Source organism: Lactuca virosa, chromosome 7 (assembly GCF_052849685.1).
Source record: "Lactuca virosa cultivar CGN04683 chromosome 7, Lactuca_virosa_CGN04683_v6, whole genome shotgun sequence".
NCBI lineage: Eukaryota > Viridiplantae > Streptophyta > Magnoliopsida > Asterales > Asteraceae > Lactuca > Lactuca virosa.
Window position 1 is genome coordinate 250,934,171 of NC_136432.1, and position 12,685 is coordinate 250,946,855.

The 12,685-nt window shown below is 35.2% G+C and overlaps 1 long non-coding RNA gene across 3 annotated transcripts; it reads left to right on the forward strand.

Annotated features, from left to right (window-relative positions):
* The first annotated feature begins 6,434 nt into the window (after positions 1-6,434).
* LOC145125152 (uncharacterized) lies at positions 6,435-8,419 on the forward strand. 3 transcript variants are annotated; one of them, XR_013715836.1, is made up of 3 exons: positions 6,439-6,971; positions 7,245-7,372; positions 8,206-8,419. It is a non-coding gene; the product is annotated as an uncharacterized LOC145125152 (long non-coding RNA). The 3 variants fall into 3 exon arrangements; XR_013715835.1 differs by having other exon boundaries at positions 8,220-8,419; XR_013715837.1 differs by lacking the exon at positions 8,206-8,419 and having other exon boundaries at positions 6,435-6,971; positions 7,245-7,491.
* The last annotated feature ends 4,266 nt before the right edge of the window (positions 8,420-12,685 follow it).

Genomic DNA, 12,685 nt, shown 5'->3' on the forward strand with positions numbered 1-12,685 from the left:
AGTTCTTGCCTTTGGAGGGTGAAAAGGGTTGAAGGAAGGCCAAGACTCTATCATATAGGCATGAGTGTGCTGCCAGACGAGAGTGTGCTGCCAAAGGAGGGGTGTGCGGCCGCACACCCAAGTGTACGGCCGTACACTCCTTAAGTTGGAGTGTTTGGCCAATTTTTGGGTCGGGTGGACTTGCGGTACTCAAATCCAAACTTCTAACTTGTATCAACTAGTTTTAGAACACTCAAATGACTCAAAACAAAGCTAGAAAATAGTAAAACTATGAGTCTAACTTTAATTGACTGAATAATAGCACTAGATGAAAAGTTCGGGTTGTCACAACAACGCACCATCTTAATACAAAGCATCGCTTAGAAGTTCACGTGTCCAGAAAATCTACACCCAAATTAGGTTAAGAGATGGAACTACTCGATATAAACATTAATACATACCCTTTGAGGGCGTATAACATTCATAACAAGGCTTAACGGGGTTTACACACCTTGCATAGCAAAGCTAAACATCCAAAAAGGTCTCAAACGAAATCTCTCCAAGTATGTCAAATCTCTCCCAAATCTTTCCAAGTATGTCAAATCTCTCCCAAATCCCTCCAAGTATGTGAAATCTCTCCAAGTAAGTCAAATCTCTCCCAAATATCTCTCTGTATGAGAAATCTCTCCAAGCGTGTGAAATCTCTCCCAAATCTCTCTCTGTATGAGAAATCTCCCCAAGTGTGTGAAATCTCTCCCAAATCTCTCTCTGTATAAGAAATCTCTCCAAGTATGTGAAATCTCTCCCAAATCTCTCTCAAAATCTCTCTCAACTTTTTATAATCACTCGGGGCATCCCGACCCTCGAATTAGACGAAACAGCTCGAAAACGGAAGTCTACGCGAAAAACAGTCTTAAGGAGCCGAACCCTCTTAAGGAGCCGAAACCTCTTAAGGAGCCGAACCCTCTTAAGGAGCCGAACCTCTTAGGAACCGAACTTGTCAGAAGCGAAGATGTCAGAAGCGAACTACACCCTCTCGGACCGAAGCTCAGCAGACCGAACCGAGACCTCGGACCTTCGGTCCCTCCCCCCTCGCACCTTCGGTCCTTCGGTCCGAACCGAGACCTCGGACCTTCGGTCCCTCCCCCCTCGCACCTTCGGTCCCCTCCTCTTCCTCTCGGTTCCTTCCTTCCCTTCTCTCGGTTCTCACTCTCTTAGAGTCGAACCTCGCAGGTTCGGTCCATATTGTCGGCTTTTGACCCAAACTTCGTTTTAAGCTCGTTTTTCGTGATTTTAACGCGAGATTTTCACCCAAACTCGTATTTTAACAAAATAAACCCTAAATATCCATATTTTAATTATATTTTGGGGAAAATCCTTGCCTAAGAATAAAATCTAATAGGTAAGATTCATGGGTGGAGTGTTGACTTACCCTTTGGGCAAAGACACAAGTTACCTCCCATACCCACTCCAAGACCATCCCCAGTTACTATTCCACCATACCTGGTCATTTCATTGTCCTTTTTCCCCACTCTTTCCAGCCAAGTACCTTGTCACAAGGATAGAAAAACCCTTATCTCTCCTCCCACTTTATTCACTCTTTCTCAAGGAGAACAAACACATCTCTTTCACTTTCTCTCTCTAAAATTCGAGATTTAAATGTTGGTCTTGAGTTTTTCCTCCATATTTGGTAAGTATCTTCCTCCTACACATATATTCTACTATCCTTCATCCAAATCATGGATTGCTTACACAAATATCATCATAATTATTGTTAGATCTTCAAATCTTCAAGCATCTCCCAAGTGTTCTTGAGTTGAACACTTCTTTTCTTCCTCATCCATCTACTGAAATCACTCAAGGTGAGTTCATACCCACACATTTTTATGTTTTCTTCAAGTTTTAGGGGGGGGGGGGAGAATACAAGTTAAAACACCAAAAACTTAACTAAACTCAAACAACAGCTTTCATCAGAAAAGTTGAGTCTTATTCACGGACTGTTTTGACTATCTTAAACTTAATATCTTTCAAAACTGTTTAATACCCAAATAGTTCAGGTTCATACCTTTAAAATGACTACTTGCACATCTCCATATGATTTTTCTACGATTTATGGTGATTTTTACAAAACTGCCTATCATTTCAGAAACGAATTCGGATCAGTCTGTGAATATGAATGTTTTCACACCAGTTAGAGACTTCTAAAAATCATAATAAAAGTTATGAACAAAGTAGACACAGTTTCTAAACCCTCAGAATTTACGAAATCAGTTTTCGACTCCGTATGAGTTTTCTATAATTATTCCAAGAATAGGAACAGAAAAGATAAAACTAGCAAATTGTCAGAAACTCATTACACCTTGTAACTTGCTGACCAAGGTGTGTATTATCATATATAAGTACTTGTTGGATATATTACATGTCTTTTACCTCATTATAAAGGTTTACATCATATACAAAGAGGATTTCTACCATTACAAAATGTTTTGATAAGCTATAATAGATATAGTTTATGATTCCATTAACACAACAAACACAGTTCGGAAGGTTTTATTCCCACAGAAAAAGGATTTATATTCACACACACCACACGTAAACTTGTTAACATAAATTGTGAGATATTCCTCTTAGTACTCCTAGAGTACGGGTTAAAATTCCTGGTAGTTATAACCAGAGTCTTTTGTAGGGAGAACGTGATAGTTGTGTATAGATCTATATTGGGTTTGACAAACCACACCTGAGCTGCATGCAACAGCGAAACCGGCAGGTCTGGGGTGACAAGTGTCATTATCTTTTTCGACGCCTGAGAAACGTCGTGGCAGGTTCATTAGTCATAGTATGGTTATAGCGACTCACATAGGGAGTTAACAACACATAAAGTTTACAGGGATTTTCTCAAATCAAAAAGGGTTTTATGTCGATTTAAAATCACTTTTTATATCAATAAGTATGGATAGTACTGTACACTTTCGGTCTTGGAATTAAAGACAACACATCACTTTTGTAAGGAAAATATTGGATTTTTCTTGGTATCACACAATTCATAACAAAGATCGGTTTCCAAACTCTTCATCTAAAAAGCTTATGAACTCACCAACTTAATTGTTGACACTTTTTCAAACTACTTGTATTCTCAGGGAATCAACGAAACCAGGTAATCACAAGCTTTTGAGGATGGAACGCTACGTCGTTGAACAACTATTTTTTTTTATCATGTTGTAATCAATCATTGAAATATGTAACACTTGAAACCATGTAATCCTTTTCCTTTATATTTATGATTGGTTGTATTGCTTTGAACACTGTTATACACGTTGTTATGATATTATACATGAAGTCCGCCACCTCCGGACGTTTCCGCCATCCTTGGTTTGGGGGTGTGACACCATTTATGGTCGTTAGAGAACAATTAATCAAGGGCATGAAAAAAGGTTGTACATTTAAATGTTAGACGTGCATGCACTAGATCATAGCAAAAAGAAACCCACCATGCTTTTTGTTTTTTATTTATTTTTAAAATTTATTTTTTTGTCAAAAAAAAAACGAATATACCAAAATTCATAATTTTTTATCCTTTTTTCCATACACATTCATATTGATATATAAAAACGATTTTTTTTCAAAAAAACTTAGTTCATTTTGTTAGTTTTTTTTAAAATATTTACGCTTATTTTTTATCGAAAAAATATAATAAATATAACAAAATGCATAATTTTTTACTACTAATTAAATAAGCATTCATATCGATGTAAATTTTTGTCACTTTGCATGTCAGATTTATACTGTGAAACAAATTAACATTGTGAATATGATATGCATATAATTTTGTTTTTGACATTCATAATGTGAACATGATGTAATATTTCAACATTTTTAATCATTCACAAATTAATTTAGTAAAATTTACATGTGAACCAAAGATATTTTTTTTGTAATTTTATAATATTTTAACGTTTTCATTACTTACAAATTGGTTTTGTAAAATTTACATGTGAAAAAATTCACACAATGAATCTGAATTGTATATAAGACAATTTTCAAAGATTCACAATGTGAACGCGACTCACTATTATTCACATTGTAAATTTGAACTGTATATATATACTTCAGTTTTCAGCATTCATAACATGAATCTTAATTAATATTTTGATTTTTTTTAACATCCATATGAATGTCTATTTAAAGATTACCAAAAATTATGAATTTTGATATATTAAATTTCTTTTTTTCAATAAAAATAAGCGTAAATATTAAGAAAACTAACAAAACGAAGTGGATTTAAAAAAAATCATTTTTATATATCAATATGGATGTTTATGTAAAGAGGATAAACAATTTTGAATTTTGGCATATTCCACTTTTTTCAATAAAAGATTAGTCATAAAACAAAAAAAAACAAAAAAATGGGTTTTTTTTTGTTATGATCGGATGAGTTTTTAATGGGTTATTCCATTTTTATTTATTTATTTATTTTTTATGTTTTAAACTAAATATCGGTTCGAGTTTTTAATGTTTAACAATCATAAAAGTTTTAAATAATAAAAATAATAGGCATCATAATATTTTCTGTTCATACTATTTTTGAATCATATTATTTTTTGAATCATAAAATTTTGAATCATAATTTTTTGGATAATATCATTTTTGAATCAAATTATTTTGGATCAATAATATATTAAATTAAATAAAGTTTTTGTTCAAAAAACAAATTTTGGATCATTATTTATTTTGAATCATTTAATTTTGAATCGTAAAAGATACATTTAAGGATCATAAAATATTTGAATCAAAATATTTTTAGATCATAACAATTTAGGATCATAAATATGTTGAATTATAACTTTTTTTTAAATCATAAATATTTTGAATTGTCTAATTTTGGATCATATTATGTTCAATATTTTATTTTTAAATTTTAATAATTTTTGGAGAATTTATTTTTCTAGGCTTTTTTTTATTTATAAAAACTAAAAAAATAAAAAAATATTTTTTTTCAAAGTTTCAAGATTATGCTCATTTTGTGGAGAATTAAATTTTAAGACCTTTGTTTTTTTTTCAGAATTTGTTTTTCAAAGAATTATAATTCTTCGTCCTATTCTTCCACCGACGATCAAAATTGAAAGTTGTACTTTTGTTGCCCTTCATCTCCGCCTCCATTGACGCCAAGTTTTTAGGTTCCGCTCAACCAGTATCACATCGATCATCTATGCCTCCGTTTGCTTTCATTCTTCTTCTTTCCTTTTCCTCTCCAACACCATCTACATTCGTTCTTCTTTTTCTCGATTTCATACTAGAAATGAAGGTTTCAAAAGGTTTGAAGTTTTTGTTTTGATTTTAAGGTTTGATTTTGATTTTATTTTCAAATTTGAATTTAATGTTTGATTTCAAATTTGATTTTCATGTTTCATTTTGGTTTGATTTTTTTCAGGTTTCATTTTCACTGGGATTTGATGCTACTGGTGGCCGTTGTTGGAGGTGGATAGGGGTGAAAGGAGGCGATGAATGGTTGATGTCGGAGTTGAAAGGGTTGGTGGCATTAAGTGGTGGTGCTCGGCAAATCACAAGAAAGTCATCAGATCTTTACTTCCTTTCTTTTCTTCCTCTCTTTTCTCCCCTTCTAGCCTCGATCTATGATCTGTGTAAACCTCCTCCATCGACCAAAATAGCTAGCTTGGTGTCTGGATAACTATTTCAATACGGGGTTGATTTAGGGATTTTGATTCAGGTTTGTTTTGAGGAGTAACGCTATGTACAATTGTTTTTCTGGATGTTCTATAAAAATTATTTTATCATGTTCATTTTTATAAAATTATTACTGGATTGTTTGCATTTTTTATGGGGTGGGGTATTTTCTGTTGACCGGAGATGGTATTCTGTAATATTGTCCGGAGATGGTGGCCAGTGATATGGCATGTGATATGCAGTGGAGTAGAGAAGGGAAGATTATGATTTTGCTAAAATAAATAATAAATTTGAATTTTTATAAATTATAAATAATAAACTAACAACAAATAAATAAATAAATAAACTATTAAGGGTAAAAGTATAATATTTTACTTTTGGCATGGAGCACTGACGCAATAAAAGTATAAAGTAGGGAACGACCGAGTTAAAAAAATAAGTTATGGATCAAACACATAAATTACTCCAAGCATAGGGACCATTTGTGTGTGTGTATATATATATATATATATATATATATATATATATATATATATATATATATATATATATATGAATGATCATTTAATAAATAAAAGTATCCCGAAAACCTGAGAACTAAAGACGAAGTTGAAGCGTTTGATCAAAACTTTTAATGACCTAGATCAAAAGTGACATAATTGTAATTATAAGTCGATTTATGACGTTTTAGTTTTTATCAAAGGACGTTATGGGTAAATTTGGTATACAAAATATCTTTTCAAAAATCAATAAAATATAAACTACCAATTAATTGAAAATCCATAAATTATTCTCTCTCTCTCTCTCCTCTTTCACGTCTTCTACACAACATCTATTCCTTCTCTTTCGACTTCCTCCCACCTCCCTCCATCGACCACCATTACCTATGTCGCCGATCAACGACAATTTCCGATCCACACTCGTTAATTTCTATATCATCGACGTAGGTGATTCAAAAGTTAACTCCATCGCCGACGATCTATCAATTCAGTTCATCAGAATAGAACATATCCGACGACTGATTCGATTGACATCTCCGATGAACAATTAAAATCTCTGACGACCGGTTCGTGTCTCCGCCTCATCTTCGATGAATGATTCGTACCATCGTTGATTTATCGATTTGTTAGATCTAGAAACGATCTTCCGATCAAATCTGTTGATCACTCGAAGTGACACGAATATTTTGTCGTTGATAACTTGTTTTCCAATCTTGAACAATGAGATATTTAAAAATCGAGCTCAATAACGAAACTGTTGTTCATGAGACAATCAAAGAGTTTATTGACTTTGTTTCTATCGAGCATCCGGTAATCATGTTTTCTTTCTCGAGTTATTTCCTTACGTCGTTTGATTGTATCTGCTCTGGTTTGTAAGTTCTCTACAATGTGTTCGTTTAGATCCGATTTTGTTTTCCAATCAAATTAGTGTAGTGTTTCCGCGTTCTGTGAAGTTTTCTTTGTTAAAAATTGGACAAATTAGGGGTTTGTGACAACTTTGTATGAATACTCGTGGTGATGAGAAATTGAGTTATCATACGATTTTATATGAAGTTTACGAATTGACAGTTTGTTGTGTGATAGGGACATGGATAGCAAGGATCAAAGTGAGAAATTGAAGAATTATGAAGCCCAATACGCCAATTACTTGAAAGAAAAGTACTTCTCGGATAAGGATATTTATGGAGGAAAAATTAAGAACTGATGATATTGTATGAATGTGTTTGAGTTTGTTTTTGTTTTCTCATTTATAATATTGGTTTATAGATTTCTTGATTTACATGAATAAAAAGTGAACTGGATATGGAACAAAATGGAGCTTGATTATCTCGATGACAATTTCTCATTTTCACAAAAAATAAAATTTACATGACAATTTCTCATTTTCACTCAGCCTTAACCTTAGCCAAATCACACCTTGATCATGCTTAATTCACAATTTTTTGTTATATTTGTTTGATGTACTCTAGGAGCCTAGAAACAACTTAGGATAAATAGTTGCTAATTTGGTTACATAAGTCACAAGTGAATCACATATTAATTACATGTGATTCATATGTGAATGTTTAATTTGAATTTTTTTTGTTCACATCATAAAAACTTTTGAGCATTTGAATTACATGTGATTCACATGTAAATCATGCAAATCACAAGTGAATCACATATGAATTACACGTGATTCATATGTAAATCACATATAAATTACACGTGATTCACATGTAAATCCGAAGTGAATCACATACGAATTACATATGATTCACATGTAAATCACAAGTGAATCACATATGATTCACATGTAAATCACAAATGAATCACATATGAATTACGTTTATATGAACACATGCATTTTCAGTGAGTGTTATTCGTTAATTATTTTTTGAATTTTCTTGTGATTTCACATTTGAATCTTAAAAGATACAATCACATGTGAATATCATATTATATAATCATAAGTGAATCGTACATGATATAATCATATGTAAATCTTACATGATATATTCATATGTATTTTTGTGAGTGTTCTTGCATTAATCAAATTTTTTAGTTTTTTTTTTGTAGATTTGGAAGAATTTATGGAAAATATTGAAGAGGTGAAAAGTGACAAATTGAAGAAAATATGTAAATCTTGACACGAAGACATGAAAACGCTTTGTAATTTTGTAGCATTTTTTTTGTTTTTTATAATTTATTTTGTATCGAATAAAATAATTGTATGCTTATGTTTATAGATTAGTAAATAAAAATGAGTTTTTTTTTAATGATTTACTTACGAATATTATAGTATATATAGAATATGCATATATACATTTGAAAAATATGCATAAATGCACCAAAAACGTTAATTTTTTTAATTAAAAAGCTTATAGTTTTTTTTAAAAAAATATTCAAGCTTTTTTTTACTGTTTTTAAAAAAATTGCAGTTTTTTAAAAAAAATTCAATTTTTTTTTTAATATTCTTGTTTTCTAAAAAAAAATTTAAAAATATTTATTTAAAAAAACAAAAATTATTATTTTTATAAAAAATATGAAAATATGACTTATTATGTTATTTTTTAGACCTTTTATTAATATTTCCAATAACACAAAATTAAACATTAAATGAGATTTATAAGATGAAGATCATGCTCTTAATGTGTTAATTTTGATCTAATGTTCCACCTTTAGTTCTCGGGTTCTCTGGAAACTATGAGTTTTCAATGGTTCTCACTCATATATATATATATATATATATATATATATATATATATATATATATATATATATATATATATATATATATATATATTAAATGAGAACCACTAAGGGTTAAGAACCCTTTAAGAACCATTTCATTAAGGGTATTTTTGTCTATTTAACATAAACAATACAAATATAGATAAAAGTTTCATTTTAAAATAAGATCTATCTTTTCAACTGACAAATCCTTTCAAACTCTTCCATTCTTTTTGAAGAACATATATACTCTATTACCACCATCACCTATCGCCGCCGGTACCACTGCCGCCAGCAGAGAACTACCGCCGGAAAACTGCCTTCACAACTCTCCACTATTGTTGTTCGACCATCGCCTCTGCCACACTCCACCTCCAGATTTATGTTTTTCCGGCAACCTTCAAATTTGCGATTTTCCAGCAGCCTTCAGATGTTTGATTTTCCTACCGATGTTGCACTAGATCTTCTAGATCTATGATTTTCCGACCACCACCACTTCTTATGCCTCTCGATTCTGCTCTGCAACGATCAGGACCAACATCACCTCCTCGTATCAGATCTGATGCGAGTTGCTCCGATGAAACATAACTAACTCACATTCATCTCTTTCTACATGATCTCTGGTGACAAGTCGCTAGATCTGTATCAGATCTGATGTGTTTAGTTCTAACACCGACGAACGCCGCCATTATCTTCAACCGTCACCACCACTAATGTCCTGTCGTTCAGGTGAAACTCTTCCAGGTCACCTCCATCTCTTTCTATCTGGTCTCCGGTTACACACCACCAGATATGCATGAGATCTGATGTGTTTGTTGTATTTCAGGTGTTGATCTGGTGGTTATTATCTAGTACCCGGTGGTTGAAGGTGGTTCCACCACCAGATCTGATCTATTTCCCTCCTCCTCCTCTTCTATTCCTCATGTTGTTTTTCTCCGTCATCGCTGATATGACATTTACCCCGGCATCCGACCACATCTGATCAGATCTGACATTTAGATGTGATTTCATAAAGCCTTTTGTTTTCTAACAAGCTTCCTCGCCTCATATCGTCTGAAAAGCCACCAAATGTGATCAACCTCTTAGATCTAAAGTCAAAGACACACCAATTTCTCAGATGTAGTCAGATCTGGTTATGCTTTTGAAACGTCCCAAAAATACAAGCCAAAAATTTCATTTTCAAAATCATTTAGCAAATATAATATTATCACCATAAAATAAAATCATCAATCATGTATCTCAAAATCTCATAAAATCTGTCAACATAAAACTGTCACGCATAAAATATCAGAGTAAGCTCCCAGACTAATAAAGTTGTGGTGTGTGCCATGCCATCAACGCAAGCCCTTTCCTTTACTAGCTGAAGTACCTGAAACCAAAACTGAAAACCGTAAGCACGAAGCTTAGCGAGCTCCGCCAAACTATCACATACCATACAAAGAACATATAACAAATAACATAACTCTGGGACTACTCCCAACTGCATCGGGACGAATCCCGACATCGGCTTACCCGGCATCGGACTCCTGTCCGACATCGGGCTCACCCCGGCATCCGACCACATCGGGCATCGGGCTCACCCTGACATCAGGCTTACCCCGGCATCGGGCTTACCCCGACACATACATAACATAATCACATAATCTACATCGGGCTTGCCCCGAAATCGGACCGAAGCCCGGAACAAATAACATATAACATATAACTAGCATACAATGGGCTTTCCCGAAATATATAATACATGGCATAATGACTAACATACACCGGGCTTGCCCCGGCATCGGGCTTACCCCGGAACACTTAACACATAACATATAACATAATCACATATACTGCATCGGGCTTGCCCGGCATCGGACCAGAGTCCGGAATACATAACACATAACACATATACATGCATGAATCATAAAGACATCAAGCATACTTAACTACTTCTCGGGACCGCCCCAGCATCAGACCGAAGTCCGGAAACATATAAACTGCATCGGGCTAACCCCGACATCGGCATTGGTGCCTTAGACCCGTTCCTACTGGAGGAAAACTCACCTCGTGTGACTGACTGATGCAACTCTAGGTGAGGAATCTCTGTCTGCTGCTCCGGCGACTCTCCGGCTATAAATTTCCACAAAGGTACTTAGTCAAAAACTGATAACTACTCTTAGGGTAAAATGACCATTTTACCCCTGGCTAAAGTCAACATCATGGTCAAAGTCAACACCTAGTTGACCTGACTCGCTGAGTTGATTCACCAACTCGTCGAGTCCCCATTCTTTCATCTGTTCCCAACCCCGACTCTACTCATCAAGTCTAGCAAGAACTCGACGAGTTCTCCTTCAAACATAACATCGGGACTATCTTCGTCTGGCTCGTCGGGTTCATCCTTGAACTCGTCGAGTTCATCTTTATCATATCAGTGTGACTAGTCTGTGACTCGCCGAGTTGTATGAACAACTCGTCGAGTCCGTCTTCCTGGGTTGGGAGATTGCCTTGGACTCGCCGAGTGTGTTCATACACTCGCCGAGTCCCATGGTTTCCAGGTCCATAACTATGTCTATTTTGTTGAGTCCCCCTTCTGGACTCATCTAGATCCTTTCGAATCAAAAAAAGTTGGGGAACCAAACCCCCGAATCGCCGAGTCCCAAGAACGACTCATCGAGTCAACTAATGTCCATGCCCATAACTCGATTTCTGTTGTGCTAATCTCATCCAAAGGGTAGATATGGGCTCCTAAGGTCGATGTAACACGTACAGTCATAAACTTTATGTCCATGCATAAGACTTTTAAGCTCCAAGGACCAAAAATAGGGTTTATTACATGAATGGGGTTCTCATGGCCATAAAGTTTATGCCATGAGAACCCTCCAAGGTTCCAGATCTGAAGCATTTACCCTATATTACACTTTACAATCTGAAATGGCTTGGAAAAGCCCCCAAAGATGCCAAGATTCAAGCCTCAAGGTAGATCTAATAAATAAGGAGTCAAGGTAGGAGCTCTTTACCTCAAATAACTGGAAGTGCAACCACAAATCTGGATCCACTGACTTGTTTCTTGATTCATCAAGCTTTCCCTTCCTTCTTCTAACTTCAAATCACAAGGAAATACACAAATTGCTCAAGAATGCTCACAATTGATTAGGGTTTCGAGGACAGGGCTTGAAGGTGATGGAGGTTGGGGTGGAAGCCTCATAAGATGTTTAAATAGGGTGCAAACCCTCCAATTTAGGGTTTCAGTCAGACAGATCCTACTCGCCGAGTCGGTCTTCCGACTCGTCGAGTAGGTCACTTAATCCCCCCGACCCGGAGTCGATCCTACTCGACGAGTTGGGCCTCCAACTCGCCGAGTTCAAGGGTAAAATAAGGAGTTTGGCTTGAATTTAAATGCGTACCTGAGAGCAGGTGTTACAATTCTCCCCCACTTGTCTTAGACTTTGTCCTCGAAGTCTGCTATCTCTGAAAACATCTCTGGGTAGTGCTCCCTCATTTCCTCCTCGGGCTCCCACTTCCACTCCGAACCCTTGCGGTGCTGCCACTGCACCTTCACTAACTCTACCCTCTTGTTTCTCATCTCTTTCGTATTGTGATCTAAAATCGCCACGGGTCTCTCGATGTAGTTTAGGCTATCGTCAACTTGAATGTCCTCAAGGGGTACCACTGCCGAATCATCCACTAAGCACTTCCGCAACTGAGAAACATGGAACGTGCTGTGGATCTTGATGAGCTCTGCTGGAAGATCTAACCGATAGGTAACCCGACCCACTCGTGCCAAAACCCTAAATGGACGTATGAACCTGGGGCCCAGCTTGCCCTTATTC